General features: G+C 45.1%; 1 protein-coding gene across 1 annotated transcript in view; it reads left to right on the top strand.

Moving 5' to 3' along the window:
* The window catches only part of LDLRAD3 (low density lipoprotein receptor class A domain containing 3), a 127,530-nt gene that overhangs the window by 84,398 nt on the left and 24,678 nt on the right, over positions 1 to 18,454 (top strand). The gene's annotated exons all lie outside the window — the stretch shown is intronic.

The raw sequence follows: 18,454 nt of genomic DNA, 5'->3' as shown, positions 1-18,454 counted from the left end.
AGGGATAAGCTTTTATCTTGGTACTGCAGTATACCACTATAAGTGTCACTGTAGTTTGTGCACTATATGTCCTAAAAGGCTGTATATGGAGTTACTAGTTACTGTTGCTAGGCAGGGCTGGCCCCACCTCTTACTCTCTAGGATTAAGTAGTTCTGTCTAGTGTAAGCTGTGGATGTGCAAACAGCAAGGGGGCAGAACTGTACCCTGTGGATTATGGGCAGCAAAGTGACAGAAAATGTTCCAGCCCTTGAGGAAACAAACTATTGGAGTTAGCAGAACATTCAGTGGCCATGTAAGGGTAATTTCAGAGAAGGTGATGCATTTACATTGAGGCTACAGACTTTCCTGCATGTTGGCGGGGGAAATCAACTTTAGGTTCCCCATCATACTTAAATCACAGACTGGCCATCTTTTGAGAAACTGTATTCCACGGAGAATATTGCAGAAATACCTACATACTGAGAGAGACAAGTTAAACCCCTTGGTCGATTTGGGAAAATCTGTGCAGATTACAAATACTCCCATACACAGCCTTGGCAACTGTAAAGACTGAATTTAGTGTGTACTGTGCCTGTGTAACCCATATATTGAACTGCCTCAGTTAAGTACAGTGGACATTATTGCACTGTCATCTGCAAGCTTCACTGGGGCCCTGCCGCGAACCCCTAACACCGAGCAACATCAAGGGCACCCCAACTAACACCAGACAGAAGTTCCCAAAACCAGGTTGTGCCCCAAAGGGAAAAAAAAAACATGCGCCCTTCCTAACATTGCATGGCCTAGGGAGCACCCTTTTGAGTAACTACTACCAACCCTGCAAGGGGTAGAGTTGTGAAGCTGCTCAATGATGAGGGCCCTTTACAGTAAAGCTTTGCCTCCTGGACACTTGCAGGAGTTAGAATCTGGCAGAATACAGCTTCATATTCACACTACTGCTGATGAGAAAAGCTGCTTAAAAGGTATGTTTGTTCTGTTCTCCCTGGTCCCAAACTAGTGTTGTCAGCAGTTCAGCATGGTCAAAACTGCTGACAGACTACCTTTAATCTGGCTTATACTAGTGAGGATTTTCTTAGCCTTTATAACAGGTATTCATGTCTTCTTTGACCATTATTCGTTCACTTCATCAAAATCCTATACAGATTGCAGGTTAGGTGTTCACGTGCCACCGGTTGGCTTCCATGACACGAGCCTTTTTATAAAACATTGAAAGTAAATGTTTTCATTTCATATTGCCGTTCACTTTTTGATCCTACGAAGAGCCGCTAACGATGACATGACCCGGGCAGACCGCCAGAGCTCAGCTTCTCACAGTTCTGCATTCAGTGTAATTGTCGAGAATGTAAAAGGTGTATGCAACAAGGCTCCCCCCCAGGCTGAACCCGTCTTTCACACATCACTTTATGTTTGAATTGTGTTGTTGCGTGGGCGCCAACTAATGAATTCTCTCTTTGCCACCACTCGCTTTGTCTATCAGAGACGCAGCCAGAAGTTCTGCTTGCTGTGTATGGTCAGGGTCATTCTTCTCACCAATTCCTCCTCCCTCCCCCCCCAACCGTTCCCTCCTTATCTTCACGTTTAAGAGAGATGGGCACCTATGTCAGACTGCTGTGTAATTGAACAATGGTTCTGCACAGTCCTCTGCGGGGTCAGGAACATGAATGGTTTCGAAGGAGCATTCTAAGAACCTGCTGATTGTTGGATTCTCCGCCACAGAGATTTTCGCTATTTCATTAACATGCACATGACATTTTAGCTGGGTGACTGCAGCAAAGAACAATTTATCTGTTGGAAGCCAGTCTTCAATGCCCTCTTTCTGTGTAAAACCATACAAATGGGCCTTGTGTTTTAAACTGTGGATTTCTGAACACCCTGGGGAGACGAGAACGAAGCCATAACATTAACACTACTGACGGGCGAAGTGAGTAGTTATCTGGTGGCCTTGGCACCTGTCATGGGGAGGTTTAGGCTAAAAGTGAACAGTCAGTTCCTGAAGTTGATGTGTTGGAAACAGTAAATATGGGCAAGCGTAAGGATCTAATGAACTTTGACCAGGGCCAAATTGTAATGGCGAGACAACTGGATCAGATCTTCTCCAAACCAGGTGGTCTTGTGGGGGTGTTTGCAGTATATACTGGTTAGTACTTACCAAAAGTGGTCCAAGGAAAGACAAGGGGGTGATACAGTGACAGGGTTATGGATACCCAAGTTTCATTGATCAGTGGCTAGTCCATCTGGTCCAAACCCACAGAGGAGCTAATGGAGAACAAACTGCTAAAAAGTTTTTTTGCTGACAATGAAAGAAAGATATCGAAACACACACGGCATTGCAGTACTTGCGTTTGGACCTTTGTAGCCACAGACTGGCAGGAATGACCATGCAGACCCCTGTCCTGCACTAACATTTCCTACAGTGGATACATGAGCATCATTATTGGACCATGGAGCAATAGAAGACGTTGGTGTGGACTGATGAATAACTTTTTTTCTTTTACATCATGTCGACGGCCAGGTGTGTATGTGTCACCTTGGAAGACGTGACCCCAGATGTACGTTATGGAAGACAAGTCGACTCTGGGCAATGTTCTGCTGGAGAACCTTGGATCCTGGTATTTGTGTGGATCGAGCCTCTGTGGATTATGCTGGAGAAGCAAATCCAGTCCACGGAGTCCCCAGCTCTTCATAGGTCTAAAAGTGACCGAAAACGGGCTTCAAATCCCTTAAGGACACTTCATTATACTCCACGAAGATGGCAGCACATAATGAGGGAAGTGTAGGGATCATGGAGTAGACTTGGGTCTTAATGATCCAGAATGATTGGTTTAAAATTTTCGATATTTCAAGCTATTTTCTTTTTCTCTTCCACCTTAATTAGAAGTTGTGACATGTGCCAAATTTGAAAATGCAGTAGTTTTTTTCTTGCCCTTAGCAAATGTCATAGATTCTTTCTATAATTGGCAAGTAGAAATCTTTCGCTGAAGTGGGAAAAGGTTGAATTAACCGGCTGGAGAATGTTTCCCATCGACTCCTGTTTTAGCAGACGGTGGAATGAATTATTCAAGATCATAACTTTGTTCATTGCAGATAGTTTGGCCAAAAACATGACCCAATGACCAAAAGGATTGCTCCATTTGTGGTAGGCTTAACTGTACCGCAGCCATGTGCTTAACTGGGCCAAGCAACGTGTTTTCCTTTTCGAATAAAATAAGACCGAGAGAAGCAAACAAGTCTGGGATCCCAGCCAAAGATTCGTGATTAAGGAACGGCTTGGGGCAGCATCGCCACTTAATTATACCAGTGCCCGATCCGGGGCAAGGAGCTCACCGGGATGTCACAGGCACAATTAAGGACTTTGTCAAATATTGAAAGGATGGCTTGACTGCGGGGGAGGTTTATAACCAGAGTAAAAGTATACTGACAATAGATCTGTCATTAACACATTAGGCCACGCTCTTGTCACCGAAGATGGGGCTCTCTGAATGTACCGAATTTTTAAGTTGGAAAGAGCTGTAGCCATGACCTTTTCACATACCTGGAATTACAGTAATGGGGTTCTATTCTTACTATTGCAATTATCTGCTGATTTCCTCTGTGCCTAATTGCATAGAATACTGCTGCCATTAGGAAGGAGTAAAGGAGAATTTCTTGAATAGGTGGCAAGACGAGGTGGTTTCATTATGAACAGGAAAGGTTACGTCGGACCCATCCCAAAAAATCATGGCTTAATAACAGTACATCATGTTTTATGGCCTACGCAATAGAAAAATAAAGCTAAAAAGATTTGGTCGGTTTGGCCTGCTTTGTGTTCTGAGAGCAGCACCATCTCCTGGACAACCTATGTCAGCTCAGACGAATGGAAACTGGTGGATGAAGATAAGCGGACCATAGACAGAAAAATTGTGCAAAGGGGTTTCCATCCGTTGTATTAGGCCAGTCTGAGTTAATGGATGAGGGATCTCGGTTTAGAATTTTCACCTATTAGTGGAAGTGGAGAGGAGATGCTTTGGAGGACCCAGAGATGTGTAATGCTTCAGTTTGCCTGGGGTGGTGCTGTAGAGGTGCGAGATGGGAAATAGCACCCATTTTGTGAAAATTGTATTCGTGTACAGGTGAAACTCCAAAAATTAGAATATCGTGCAAAGTTAATTTATTTCAGTAATGCAACTTAAAAGGTGAAACTAATATATGAGACTCATTACATGCAAAGCGAGATATTTCAAGCCTTTATTTGTTATAATTTGGATGATTATGGCTTACAGCTTACGAAACCCCAAAGTCACAATCTCAGGTCCCCTTTGCTCAAGGGGGTATGGATTAATTAGCTGACTAGAGGGTGACACTTTGAGCCTAGAATATTGAACTTTTTCACAATATTCAAATTTTAAGTTGCATTACTGAAATAAATGAACTTTTGCACGATATTCAAATTTTTCGTGTTTCACCTGTAAATGAAGTTAAATGATTTGGACTAACATTCTGCTGTTTGGCCACAAGAGGCCGCTGTTTCCTAAGCATAGCTCAAAAGGACTGCATTACTAGATTCATCTGATGTTGAAAACTCTCAGGAGTGGCGTTACAAGCCTGGAAAGGAAGTGAAGGATCCTCCATCTTAGGGTGAGCTATGAAGAGGCATCCAGGAGCTGTGTGTGAGGAGAATCCCTCGACATCCAGGCGTGAGAGCATCCTCCAGGGACCAGAGCTGCAGACAAGTGGAGCTGATCATGTCCATGACTCTGATCTTGTCCAGAGGAAGGGGAACTGCTGCGGAGTAAAGTCACAGACACTGTAGTACCGTACGCTGGTTGTAGAAAGCCTTGTTCCATCCACAGTCACCAGCTTACACAAAGCAGACCCGGGTCGGTAAGACTAATTGTGCGTGCATCTCATACAGTTTTGGCGCCTAGGATCCTAGAGACTGAGACCAGGCCTGTAGTTAGTTAGGTTTGCTGTTTGTGTCAGTTCACACCTGAGAGCTGAGAAGCTTTACAACTAATTCAAGCCAGGGTGGTGTATTCAGGAGAAACACTATAGGCACATGCTGTTTAACCAGTTGTTGGGGGAAGGAATTATTATGGCATGGAATAAGATTGCAAGCTGTTGTGCTGTACCGCAGGCTAGCCCACATTACGCACCCAACGATTGTTCCTGACTCCAGGGTAATAACGGGTAAGGCGTGGGTGGTCTATTAAAGCCCGTCAGTAGGTAAATTTACCTCTAATACCTCCAGCATCTACCGGAGGACGCCGCGCTGTACAGCACAAGGGTCTCTGCCCCTGGCTTGTTCTATGTAAATTTATTTGTGTGTAACCAACATCTGTGGTTGCGTTCATGACCGCGTTTAAGTAAAAATACGGTTCTGGCAAAACTGGTGTTTTTGAGTTGCTTTCCTCGTTCTTGACTTTGCTGTATCCTTGGGAGCCCACCCCGGTAAACGGCTTACAGAGGAATTGAGCACCTCCATAGATTAGAGACAATTGCTGTGGGGCTCTCTGCAACAGGACAACTTAGGATAAACTTATAGTCATTTGACCCAACATCAATATAAAAATTACCCCCCACCCAGCGGGACCTGTCAAGGAATGCATGCTCTTCAATGCTCGGTTCTGGCGCCATGGGTTTCTTCACTGCACTTCAGCCTGGACACACAAACTTCTAGCATGGATGGGGTGAAGATGCACTGCTGCTGCCAGTGACTGGTCACAGTAGTGATATGTTCTCCAAGCAGCACGTCATTGCGGTCATGTGGTGCTTGGAGGACACGTACAGATCTACACATGACCGCCATCTTTGCTGGAAGTTTACATGCAGGGACTGAAGCGCAGTGAAGACATTGGCGGAGCCAGGAGTGAGCATCGGGGAGCAGGTAAATATGCCTCCTTTGACAGCGCTGGGTGGGTTAGTTTACATATATGGGCAGCTAATTCCTTGAAAGAATGACCATTGGATCATTCATGTAGCCGTTTGTCACAGCAATTTATGCCCATGCACTATGCAGTCCGGTTGCGGGACCCTTATGTGGATTACTGGTAATTGCTTGTTTGCTCGTTTTTGGCTGACTGGGGGCACTATTTTCATAGACCAGTGATCGGGGGCAAGTGCCGATAATTGCCCCGTGTAAAAGGCCCTTGACTGCGTTTGTGAGAAGACGTAACATGTCCTCTGGTGATAACAAATCGCCGCTTGAGATCACAGTCGGGAATATTTCCTTGAGATCACAGCGGTAAATAAAAACCACTCCTGGGTCACGACGACTGAGGGAAACGACAATATTGTCTACGGTTTTTTTTCAGTCTGGAAAATTGGCGAGGGTGACTTTTTGTGACAGTGTGACGCTTTTAAAAATAGCAGCGGTGCAGCAGGGGGTGCGTGTTATCAAACAGGCAGCTGGAAAGAACTCAATGGGGAGGAAAAAAATAATTCCGCCAGGTCTCGACTTCAGCGTTGTCTGTGCTGCACTTATCGGGATGCAAAAAGAGTTATCTGCTGGTTCGTTCTCCTCTGAAGGTGACCCTTGGGTGCTGTGTGTTAACTCTTAAAGGGGTTGTCTCACTTCAGTAAGTGACATTTATCATGTAGAGAAAGGTAATACAAGCCACTTACTAATGTATTGTGATTCTCCATATTGCCTCCTTTGCTGGCTGGATTCATTTTTCTATCACATTATACACTGCTCGTTTCCATGGTTACAGACCACCCTGCAATCCATCAGTGGTGGTCGTGCTTCTCTGGTGGCAGAGAACACGGGAGCGCACATAGGCTGGTGCTTTTTCCTATAGTGTGCAAGCACGACCACCACTGATGGATTGCAGGGTGGTCTGTAACCATGGAAACGAGCAGTGTATAATGTGATTGAAAAATGAATCCAGCCAGCAAAGGAAGCAATATGGACAATCACAGTACATTAGTAAGTGTCTTGTATTAACTTCCTCTACATGATAAATGCCACTTACTAAAGTGAGAGGACCCCTTTAATGCTTGGATAAAAGACAATGATAGTTAATTTTCGGGGAGATTGTGTGCTTGCCTGTGGGATCAAGGCCAGATCAGTCATCTAAAGAGCATCTCGCCGCTCTCCTCATATGTCCGTTTTTTCTAACATGCCCCATGAAGTAACACTTCTGCAGCATCTGTTTTTCGAAAGGCATTGTGCATTTCCTCTGTTATTCCTCTTGGAAATGTATGACAACTGGGTGTTACCATTCCCCTTGTCAAAGGGAACATGCGCTGATAGTCAGACGCTGTAGGGACACGCAGTCACATGGGAAATTTGGGTTCCCATGTGACTGCTTGGCTCCTGCCCATGATAAGCCCCTGCTTAATAAGAAACCAAAAATGGAGTCATAGACCTACAGTATATCAGGATATTGCATCTCCTCCATAACGGGTAAAACCAAAACGCCTTTGGGTTTTGTATTTCCTTCTAATGACTAGTTTATTACCTCACAGATATATCATTTGTATAATTAATTGTATTTTTCCTTTTCCACTTCATTTATTCTCTGCGATACATAGCGACTAGTGTTAAGCAAATCAAAGTACTTCTATTGGAATTTCAGGGAAAATTGGATTCACCGCGAAGCCGAATTTCCTTGCGCTTCATGGTAGTGAATCGATTTTACCTGAATGGGGGTAAAAAAAAAAATAAAAAAAAAATACTTACCGCATCCATTTGATTGCGAGAAGCCAGCCGCCATCTTGATTAAAGATCTCGCACGAAATCCCACAAACTGTGACGTATTACGTAACCACCCCGGACGAAGTGATGACGTCATAACGGACCTCGCGAGATTTCGCTCTAGATCTTCAATCAAGATGGCGGCAGGCTGCTCGTCGCGATCAAATGGATGAAGTAAGTATGATTTTAATTTTGCACCGTGTTATGTATATCAGGTGCGGCGATCAGCTCTGAGGGGTACAGTGACGGGGAGCTGCGCAATTGCACTCACTACTTACACAGAAATGCGCTTCGTGACTAAGTAATTCGTCACAAAGCAAACTTTTTTGTTAAATTTGGTGAAGCAGCCAAATCGAATTTTCCAATACGTCGCTCATCACTGATAGAGAGTCTAGGTGCGCCACCGGAATCGTTCCTTATTCCTGGCCTCCCACTACTTGCTGCATTATACAGTCCCACCAATGCTCGGCAGACATTTGCTAAAATGTTTTGCTTGTTTTTGCTCTCCCTCGTCTGGCAGACAGATTGCTGCCTTAAATGCTCTGCAAAAACTCAGTACGTTAATTTTATTGCCGTGCAAACCTCAACATACCAATTATTTCTTGTTCTGCTCGGCAAAGCTTAGTGCACTTAGCCTGACCGTTCATTGTCATGTTCTGCAAACACGGGTTTATTTGACTTTTTTTTTTTTTTTTTACTTTTTTTGCTCGGCAGCGCTTACTTCATTTATTCTTGCATATTACGCTCTGCAAACCTTGTACCACTAATGCTCCGAGCAATGGAGACTTCAAGTCTTTCTTCACAATGCTCAGCTCAAGTCATTTTATGCACGAAGCGCTCGGATGTTCTGTCTTCGCGTCTCTATCCTTAGTGCTCGGCCTCAGCCTAAGGCCTCATGCACACGGCCGTTGTGCGGCCGTTCCGTGCATTCGGTCCCCAATACACGGGCAACATCTGTGCAGCGGGCCGGACCCATTCAACTTGAAACACCACAGAAGCACTCTGTAGTTCTTCCGGTGTCCCTTTCCGTAACTCCGTTCCGCGTCTCCGGAATTGCGGACCCATTCAAGTGAATGGGTCCGCATCCGTGATGCGTGGTGCACACGGCCGGTGGCCATGAATTGCCCACCCGCCGTTTGCAGGCCGCAATAAGGCCACGTTCATGTGGCTTATACAGCTCTCCAAACAATATTTTATTCTGCCCATAAAGTCTTGCAGAACCTGTGCAAAATAAGCCTATGGCTATGCCGGGCACCCCCTGTCCACATGGCTTATTGTAGGGGAAGCCGCCCTTTGTATGTCATTTGAATGGCCGCCGCATAATACTAAACGTTGCATGGAGAAGAAAGGGCCCAGGGTGATCCTCTAATTGCCATAGCGGTTCCAAAATAAAAGGGGTTGTTTGGGACATACCCAGGAGAACAGATACACTGCGTTACGCCTCGGGAGCATGACACAAGGATTGTTTCTGGCGTTCCTTGAAATCCTGTGTCATGCACAGCACCCTCATTCCTTTAAAGAGCATCTCTGTCAGCAGTTTTGTACCTATGACACTGGCTGACCTGTTACATGTGAACTTGGCAGCTGAAGACCTCTGTGTTGGTCCCACGTTCATATGTGCAAATGAGCCTCTAGGAGCAACGGGGGCGTTGCCGTTACACCTAGAGGCTCTGCAACTGCCGCATTCTTCAGTTTGATTGACAGGACCAGGCATGATTACTTTTTTCCCCATCTTGCCCTGACAAGCAAAGTGCAGAGGATGCAGCAGTTGCAGAGAGAGCAGAGCCTCTAGATGTTGCTCCTAGAGGCTCATTTTCATATATTAGAGCATCATTTTTTTCAGCAATGCGGGCACATATGAACATGGGACCAACACAGATGCCTTCAGCTGCCAAGTGCACATGTAACAGGTCAGCCAGTGTCATAGGGACAAATCTGTTGGCAGTTCTGACCATTCAGAACTGCTGACAGCACTAGGTAGGGGCTGAGGAGGGCAGGACAAGGAGACCTTTGGTGGAGTTTTTATTATCATGAGTAGTGAGAATATGAAGTTTTATTCTGCCAGATTCCGCTCCTGCAAGTGCTCATTTAGGCGGACATATGCTGTGAAGAGTTCTTTGTTTCTGTTCTGGATGACAGCTGTAGTGGTCTCCTGGTTGGATGCTCACTCAGAGCAGTTCAATGTAGAGAGCACTTAACAGTGAAGCTCCGCCTCCTGGACACTTGCAGGAGCAGAACCTAGCAGAATAAAACCTCATATTCACACAACTCCTCAAAATAGAAATTGTATACAAAGGTATGTTTGTCCTGCTCTCCCCAGCCACTATCTAGCGCTGTCATCAGTTTTGCATGGTCAAAACTGCTGACCGATTCCCTTAAACAGCACAGTGTATAGGGTTTTCCCTGTAGTAATCCTTTAAAATTATTCATCCAGACATTGCTGCACAGATGACTGAATTTACCTTTACTTATCACAGCAGTCTCCTCTTTTCATTTAAGATTGCTCTAAATAGTACATACAGCTCCCCCTAGTTCCCTTTGCAGAGCCCCATTTTATATAGTTGTCCTGCAGATACGTAGCGTCATTACAACATGGCTCTGCATGGTCGTGAGGACTCTCTCACTCCAGGTTGCTCCTTTCCTTATATCTTTCTTGAAAGGCCCGGCTTCTCCAGCAAAAAATATCTGCAGATGTCCTGTCTCTTCGTACCCGCTTGCTCTATAGCGTTCTTGCTTCCGCGTTTACTATGCTCTCGGAGATGCCAAGATGTGTCTGGCACGGAGGTGCCACTAGCTAACATTTGCTTTGCGGCATCACCCAGAGAGGGACGTTTTTATGAGGCGTGGTGGGATCTGGGCTCTGCACAGAAAGCATCTCCGAGATAATTAATAGTGTAATTAAATACAGCAGTAAAAGCGGAAAAGCTGTTTGGAGCCTCCTCATTCTCGACAGGCTTCATTTCCATTGTCTGACGATCAGTGGTTTTTTCTGGGTAGAAGATACAGTTTAACTTGTTCTCCTCCTCCAGAGCTGAGGCCATCTTCTGATTCATGTAATGAGCACGTGTTCCCGATAAAATGGTGTTGGATCACTTATGGATCCCAAAAGGGTCTGGGGCCTATTGATGTGATGGAGCTGACGTTGTGTCATGGCTTCCGTTGTGCAAAGTAAAAAAAAAAAAAGCCCTGCAGATTTTTTTTCTCAACCCTCCAACTAATGGCATTTGTACAAATAGTACATATGGTTGTCCAGGATTTTATTTTTAATTTCCCTTCTTCACCTGTGAATAAATCTATACTTACCTGCTCCTTTCTGGCTCCTGGGTTGTCTTTGCTGGACTTCTGATCCCAATCCATCAATTGCTGCGCGGACGGAGTCATGTACACCGCTGCAGCCAATTACTGGCTTCAGTGGAGACGTGTCCCTAAGCGGCACATGACCCAGCAGTGATGTGCCGCTTAGGGACACGTCACTGCTAAGGCCAGTCATCGATCGCAGTGGTACATGCGACCACGTCCGCACAGAAGTTGACAGATGGGGACCCCTGAAGTCCTCAATGGAGAAGCGTTCACAGAAGGGGAATTTAAAATGCAATGATGGACAACCCCAGAAGACCAGTTCCAGGTACATTTACAGACCCCCTAAAAATTACAGACAGACAGGAGATGGAGGAGTAGGTGATGTTCATAGGCTTCAGTACTGTAGCACCCAGTATGGGGGGGGGAACGTGCGGAGCGTACATCCTGAGGCAAGCATACAGTCTGTGAAATGCTCCCGTTCGTTGTCACATTGGGGAAGGACATTGTGTGCCGTTCTATGCCTGCAGAATTTCAAATATCCTTTCAAAACCAATTAGGTAAATTATAAAGTCGAGAGAGCGCCACCGAGAACGAATCCAGTTGACCTCCCAGCAATAAACCATGGAAGGCTCAAAACTTTTTGACACAGGGCCTTGTTTCATGTGGAAATACGATCAATTTATGAGACAGATTTAGAGAAAATTGAATGTGTTATTGTGAACCTCGTATAATATGAGGTCATGGCGGCCTTATCTGCTCTTCACGGGACTAGAGGTGTCTTTCTATGAACACTTGGCTGTGCCGAGAACACGTCTTGTTCTGTTCGCTGTTTCCTATGTCAGTCATTTACACTTCTCTTCTTACCCTTGAAATCATCTTCAGGATGAAGCTGTGTTACGTTCATTACTTTGTGCTGCAATCACAGTCACCCTGGATTTAAAGAAATGCACGGTCCCTGCTCTCTCCGCCCTCTTTTTCTCTCTCTCTCTTAGTCCTGTAATGCTTTGCCTTTGGCAATCTTAGAGTTAAAAGTAAAAAAAAAAAAAGGGCCCCTCATCAAAAACAATGAGAGGTGGATCCCACGTGGCCCCCAGTGGCTTTTTTTTGGTGCAGATTAGAGAAGCCACCTACCTGGTGCTGTCAGAACTGCTGATGGACTCCCTTTAAAGAGATTATCCAGCAAGGATTACCCCTTCCAGGTATAGCCCACCCAAGTGGTCCAGTTACTAAAATGCAGTATTATGTGGCCCACTTTTAAATGTAGCTCCGCTCCGCTAATGGGGGGAGTCCCATTGACAATATAAGTCCTGGAAGAACCGCTCTCATGGCATCTCGGAAACTGCTTCCGTTCCATATGAAATAATAATTCTGGAGCATCTTTTCTTTGCGTTGCGCTGTTCTTCTGCTGTTCCACCTGGCAATGCATGTCTAAGACTGTGTTGGAAACTCCCTTTGCAGATTCATTAAAAAAATGTCAGACAAAATAAAGCGGCCTGGGGCGATTTTGTCCGAAAAAATGACCGACGCCATGACGGGACCCCGATGGACCATATTAGTAAGTGGAAGTTTCAAATCTGGCGCTGCTGTTATTTTGTTTTTAATGTTCCTACAGTGGAACAGAAAAACAGAAATAATAGCGTAGATGTGAACTCAGACTAAATTGACAACCGGGCGCCAGCTTTCCCCCAGTCAGTGGTATGTCCTCACACAGCTTTCCCCCAGTCAGTGGTATGTCCTCACACAGCTTTCCCCCAGTCAGTGGTATGTCCTCACACAGCTTTCCCCAGTCAGTGGTATGTCCTCACACAGCTTTTCCCCCAGTCAGTGGTATGTCCTCGCACAGCTTTTCCCCCAGTCAGTGGTATGTCCTCGCACAGCTTTTCCCCCCGTCAGTGGTATGTCCTCGCACAGCTTTTCCCCCCGTCAGTGGTATGTCCTCGCACAGCTTTCCCCAGTCAGTGATATGTCCTCGCACAGCTTTTCCCCCCGTCAGTGGTATGTCCTCGCACAGCTTTTCCCCCAGTCAGTGGTATGTCCTCGCACAGCTTTTCCCCCAGTCAGTGGTATGTCCTCACACAGCTTTTCCCCAGTCAGTGGTATGTCCTCACACAGCTTTTCCCCAGTCAGTGGTATGTCCTCACACAGCTTTTCCCCAGTCAGTGGTATGTCCTCACACAGCTTCTCCCCCAGTCAGTGGTATGTCCTCACACAGCTTTCCCCCAGTCAGTGGTATGTCCTCACACAGCTTTCCCCCAGTCAGTGGTATGTCCTCACACAGCTTTCCCCAGTCAGTGGTATGTCCTCACACAGCTTTCCCCAGTCAGTGGTATGTCCTCACACAGCTTTTCCCCAGTCAGTGGTATGTCCTCACACAGCTTTTCCCCAGTCAGTGGTATGTCCTCACACAGCTTCTCCCCAGTCAGTGGTATGTCCTCACACAGCTTTCCCCAGTCAGTGGTATGTCCTCACACAGCTTTCCCCAGTCAGTGGTATGTCCTCACACAGCTTTTCCCCAGTCAGTGGTATGTCCTCACACAGCTTTTCCCCAGTCAGTGGTATGTCCTCACACAGCTTTCCCCCAGTCAGTGGTATGTCCTCACACAGCTTCTCCCCCAGTCAGTGGTATGTCCTCACACAGCTTTCCCCAGTCAGTGGTATGTCCTCACACAGCTTTCCCCCAGTCAGTGGTATGTCCTCACACAGCTTTCCCCCAGTCAGTGGTATGTCCTCACACAGCTTTCCCCAGTCAGTGGTATGTCCTCACACAGCTTTCCCCCAGTCAGTGGTATGTCCTCACACAGCTTTCCCCAGTCAGTGGTATGTCCTCACACAGCTTTTCCCCAGTCAGTGGTATGTCCTCACACAGCTTTCCCCCAGTCAGTGGTATGTCCTCACACAGCTTTCCCCCAGTCAGTGGTATGTCCTCACACAGCTTTTCCCCAGTCAGTGGTATGTCCTCACACAGCTTTCCCCAGTCAGTGGTATGTCCTCACACAGCTTTTCCCCAGTCAGTGGTATGTCCTCACACAGCTTTTCCCCCAGTCAGTGGTATGTCCTCACACAGCTTTCCCCAGTCAGTGGTATGTCCTCACACAGCTTTCCCCCAGTCAGTGGTATGTCCTCACACAGCTTTCCCCCAGTCAGTGGTATGTCCTCACACAGCTTTCCCCCAGTCAGTGGTATGTCCTCACACAGCTTTCCCCCAGTCAGTGGTATGTCCTCACACAGCTTCTCCCCCAGTCAGTGGTATGTCCTCACACAGCTTCTCCCCCAGTCAGTGGTATGTCCTCACACAGCTTTTCCCCCAGTCAGTGGTATGTCCTCACACAGCTTCTCCCCCAGTCAGTGGTATGTCCTCACACAGCTTCTCCCCCAGTCAGTGGTATGTCCTCACACAGCTTTTCCCCCAGTCAGTGGTATGTCCTCACACAGCTTTTCCCCCAGTCAGTGGTATGTCCTCACACAGCTTTTCCCCCAGTCAGTGGTATGTCCTCACACAGCTTCTCCCCCAGTCAGTGGTATGTCCTCACACAGCTTCTCCCCCAGTCAGTGGTATGTCCTCACACAGCTTCTCCCCCAGTCAGTGGTATGTCCTCACACAGCTTTTCCCCCAGTCAGTGGTATGTCCTCACACAGCTTTCCCCAGTCAGTGGTATGTCCTCACACAGCTTTCCCCCAGTCAGTGGTATGTCCTCACACAGCTTTCCCCCAGTCAGTGGTATGTCCTCACACAGCTTTCCCCAGTCAGTGGTATGTCCTCACACAGCTTTTCCCCCAGTCAGTGGTATGTCCTCACACAGCTTTTCCCCCAGTCAGTGGTATGTCCTCACACAGCTTCTCCCCCAGTCAGTGGTATGTCCTCACACAGCTTGACGCTGTCGGCGCCCATTAGACCCATTGAGGTGCACATCCCTTCGACATGGGGAGTGGTGATGCTCAGTTGTTAATTTATTTAGGAACATTGCAGTGCAGTTTTCTAAAGAAAATATGCTCCCGAATTGTTTAAATGGGAAATGCAAGTCTTTACTAAGGCAAGCAGAGGTGGGGGCTGTAAAAGGGGGGAGTTTGGCTAATTTTTTGAGAAAAAGAACAGAACAAGAGTTATTGTTTCTGAGAAATGAAGACGCGGTGTACAAAATTTTACTGATAAAAAAAATAAATCTAAAATATTCGATGCTGGAGAATGTACGTAGCGGGTTGATGGAGCTGACAGTCGCGCTGCGGAGCGGGGGTCTGTGTGCAAATGAGCCTATTGAGAAAAGATAATTGGCTTTATGAAATTACAGGGTGCGCCTCCTCTCGTGTCTCCCCCCGCCTTCGGATGGTGCGCCGCTCTCCTTGGCCCAATTTACATGAACCTAAACCATTGTGTTTAGGAATATCATTGCAGTTTATTTGAGAGATGCAGATTAATATTTCATGTAGATTTCCATTTGGTGGACTGCATCCGTATCCAGCAGCCATATGTAAAACTATCTAAAAAGTTCACTATTTTCTTGAGTTTTAGGTTTTTAAGTCTCATTTATCTACGTCGAGTAGCTTTGCTTTAATCACCTTGTACTGACCTGGAGTTGTGTTGCGTCCTATACTCTAATCACAGCCAGAGCTGAAATCAGAATTCTTCTAAAAGTGGTGACGCACTAGAAGTTTTGGATGGCCGAAAAGGCTGATTTGGGCCAAATGTTTGTAACACGATCTCGTGTGTTGGAATTTTTTGTTTTTTGTCACCTGCTGTAGTTGAAAAGTTGTTCTTGCCGAACGATAGATCTGCATCCTGTTCATGGAAGACCAGACTGGGCCACAGATCACGGCGACTGCAAACACAAGATGCACCAGGCCTCTCTATACACCTAGAATGTGAGGTGTAGGGTGACCTCTTATAGATCGGACCCTACACTAAGGCAGACTCTCGTTCAGCTCAGGCATACATGCGTTCCCACATTTATTTCATTTTATAGGAAGGGCTGACAAACATTGGGGGTCATTTATTAAGTAACTTTGGCGCATCCAGCGCCAGTCTAAATATAAGCCAGCTTCCTTTCTGTCTTACATTTAGACCATTTTCTACGCCTAAAAAAGGCGTAGAAAATGATGAATGAGACGAGTCTGCCGCCCCTTTTTCCCTTCCCGGCCACACCCACGTTTTTAGACATGGCGTGAGTAGGGAAAAGTCACATATTGCTGGGGGAGAAAATAACCTTTGTGCCGCAATCTGCACCAAAAATACACATAATATAGGCGTATTTCTGCATAATAAATGACCCCATTGTCTTTTTTTGGGGGGCAGAGATCGGTCGTTCATTTTGGCCCAATTGTTTTAAACCTACGGCATTGTCGTCCGAGACAATAACCTTCATGGACCAACCATGAACGAGCAGTCACCCAGGAAACGTCTGAAATATATGCTGCCGGATTTAGCCCTGACTTCACATGTATCGGCACACCCTTCTGGTTCACTGTCTGCATAGAGCATGCTGTGCCTTCTTCAGAAGTGTTACTTTTATGTAATGTGCCCCCTTGATTTCAATAACAACATCTTAATTAGCACTTAAATTAAAAGTATCTTACCAGGCCAGCGCACCGCTCCCGGTGTAATTAGATGCTGCAGGCACTTTATGCGTGTGATCCTTGCCCGCCTACAACCCACAGTGGTACTTCTTGTTGTAGTTTTTTTTTTTTATTGGGGGCGGCGCACGGCATTGTGTATTTTTTGGCTCAATTCCTGGTGAGTTTAATCCATAGTCATCCATTATTTGTTTATCTTACAATGCTTGAAAAAATGCACGTCAATGTGTGTTACATTCTTTTATGGTGTTTTATATTGTTATTTATTTATATTTTTTATACTATAGCTTATATATATATAATGGATATATAGAGGGAATGAACTCTGTAGTTGCTTACCTTTATTACATCGTTCCCATGCTTTTTTGTTTCAATTTAGACTCTCCAGACCCGTTTTCACCATGTAAACCAATCGCTCACATCATGTACATAGGACTTCCCGTTCCTGTATCCAACCAAACCCATGATGCACTTCTCCTTTCTCTTTTAAAGCTCCAGCCCTGCTAGTGACATTGATACTCCCCTATCACTGCCCCCAACCATGCCCATCTAATTTATAGCTCCTCCCACCCAACTAGTTACACTTTCACTCTCCTATCACTGCCTCTGTTACTGCTATGACACACCCATGGACATGACATCACAGGAAATAAGAGAGAGCGGCATGGACATAGTCATGTGACCACAGCCCAGACTGGAACATAGGAGCAAGAAAGGTCAATGAAATACTTTACAAAATGACAGCGACCTTCATAAAAGATTATTTTAAAGGATGTTGATGCAAATTGGAAAACCCCTTTAATGTTTTAAAAACTATGACCTGCAAAAAAATTAGCCCCAAAAATCAATTGCACTAAAAAAAAAAAAAAAAAAAAAAAAAGCTGTCAATGAAATGCATGTAACAAAGCAGCTTTTTAACTGTGTGTGAAGGGGACCTAATTCTATATGGATGAGACGCTGTAGTGACTTCACGGCCAGGAGCCATTGTGATTGTCAGCAGGGTCCAGGAATAGCAGGTTTGCAAGTTCCTTCTTCGTGTCATGGTGTGTTCAATAAAAACATGGCAACATTTAATTCTTTGTGTGTTATTAGTTTAAGCAGACTGTGATTGTCTATTGTTGTGACTTAGATGAAGATCAGATCACATTTTATGACCAATTTGTGAAGAAATCCATATAATTCCAAAGGGTTCACATACTTTTTCTTGCAACTGTAACTACAATAATACTGCCTCCTATGTACAAGAATATAACTACTATAATACTGCCTCCTATGTACAAGAATATAACTACTATAATACTGCTCCTATGTACAAGAATATAACTACTATAATACTGCCCCTATGTACAAGAATTTAACTACTATAATACTGCCTCCTATGTACAGGAATATAACTACTATAATACTGCTCCTATGTACAAGAATATAACTACTATAATACTGCCCCCTATGTACAAGAATATAATTACTGTAATACTGCTCCGATGTACAAGAATATAACTACTATAATACTGCTCCTATATACAAGAATTTAACTACTGTAATACTGCCCCCTATGTACAAGAATTTAACTACTATAATACTGCTCCTATGTACAGGAATATAACTACTATAATACTGCTCCTATGTACAAGAATATAACTACTATAATACTGCCCCCTATGTACAAGAATATAATTACTGTAATACTGCTCCGATGTACAAGAATATAACTACTATAATACTGCCTCCTATGTACAACAATATAACTACTATAATACTGCCCCCTATGTACAAGAATATAACTACTATAATACTGCTCCTATGTACAAGAATATAACTACTATAATACTGCTCCTATGTACAAGAATATAACTACTATAATACTGCTCCTATGTACAAGAATATAACTACTATAATACTGCCCCCTATGTACA

This window comes from Bufo gargarizans, chromosome 10, assembly GCF_014858855.1.
Source record: "Bufo gargarizans isolate SCDJY-AF-19 chromosome 10, ASM1485885v1, whole genome shotgun sequence".
In the NCBI taxonomy this organism is placed as follows: domain Eukaryota; kingdom Metazoa; phylum Chordata; class Amphibia; order Anura; family Bufonidae; genus Bufo; species Bufo gargarizans.
The sequence above is the reverse complement of the archived record's forward strand: the minus strand, read 5'-3'. Positions and strand labels throughout refer to the sequence as shown.